The sequence below is a fragment of the Capsicum annuum genome, chromosome 8 (assembly GCF_002878395.1).
Source record: "Capsicum annuum cultivar UCD-10X-F1 chromosome 8, UCD10Xv1.1, whole genome shotgun sequence".
In the NCBI taxonomy this organism is placed as follows: Eukaryota; Viridiplantae; Streptophyta; class Magnoliopsida; order Solanales; family Solanaceae; genus Capsicum; species Capsicum annuum.
Window position 1 is genome coordinate 142,454,786 of NC_061118.1, and position 1,604 is coordinate 142,456,389.

Below are 1,604 nucleotides of genomic sequence, written 5' to 3' on the forward strand. Positions count from 1 at the left end.
AGTAATTGAATTCTATTCCATGATTGGGTGATAAATTATATGTGGGTTTGATTGGTACAGATATAGATTCATGTAAACCTATGATTAAACCTTGAATGATGAAATTAGAATTGAATCATGATGTTTAATTGTTGTACAATGTTATTTACATATTGTGCCTACCATATGTTTGATTAAATGCCTAGATAAAATAAAATGCCCAACTAGCATGATATCATGAAATACCCATGTATGTATAAGTTTATGCAGATCACATGTTTGATGAAATGTTTTAATAAATATATTATAGATTATGATGTTAGTCATGTATTCAAGAAAGTCATGCTTTGTCAGTTTCTTCCCATCGAGTCCTGGTGGTACTTGTACCCAAAATATTAGTTGTGTGCCTAGAGTCATGTCATGTTTTCACAATATTCTTAGTCAAGCTATGATCCTTAGACTTCAGACAGTCTTATGACTCAGGAAATCTTCATGATCTCATGAACTCAGTCAGTTGTAAGATATTAGTAGTATTCTGTCAGTTAATGGAAGTCAGTAACTTAGTCCACATTCAATTTCAAAAAAACATATTCAGTGTCTGTTCAGAAGGAAATAGAAATTAGCACCGACCAAACCCAAGGGTGCGAACTCACTTGTTATATGAGGGTGTGATTCTTAAAAGCAATCCTTGCATTTTGAAACTATGTAGCTAGTATAGGTTAATACATCATAGCCTACTATATGAGGGTAGATGAGTTGGCTTAACCTACTATATGAGGGTTTCCACCATTCTCATTAGAGTTACCTATTATATTAGGGTCACTCACATATTGTCCTTACCAGTGACGTGGTATTAACACCCTTTCAATCAAGGCACAGATTGGACCCCAATTCAGCTATAATGCATTACATGGGGCATGTCGGTTAGATTACTACTTCCCATAATTTTAGTATCAGTATCAGTCAAGAACTTAGATAGTTCTTCAAATTTTAGGACTGGCGGATACAGTCAATTCAGATACAGTACGGAACTCAACTAGTTCCATTAGATTTAGGACTATCAGATACAGTCACTCATGTTATCAGTTATATCAATTATCAGTATGTCATGTTATCAATATTCAGATTCATTAATCATGCTATCATGGTATCAGTGTCAATATTTATGTCTCATGCACGTACTCTAAAGAGTATGATAGTCAGTCTGTTATTATATTTTTTCATACAGATGAACCCCATTCATTCAGCTTACCTCACATACATACCAATAAATTTAAATTACTGATGCATTTATGTAATGGTGTCTTATACCATAGGTTCAGAGACACGAGTTCCAAAGCATCGATAGATTCCAGTCTCAACAGTCAGAGTTAGAAGTGAGTCCTCATCTTTCGAGGATACAATCATTATTTTATTAGCTCTTTGATTAGTTTATTAGTTATAGTTAGTTGGGGTCATGTCCTATCAAATCTTTATTCATACAGTCATGTTTAGAGTCTTTTTAGACTACAGTATGTTCAGATAGCTTATTTCAGTTTTGTTTTGGGTATTTCATACCTCATCCATATGTTATGATTTATCAAATCTTATGTTACAGTTTTGAACCTTATGGCCTTTCAGTTTAT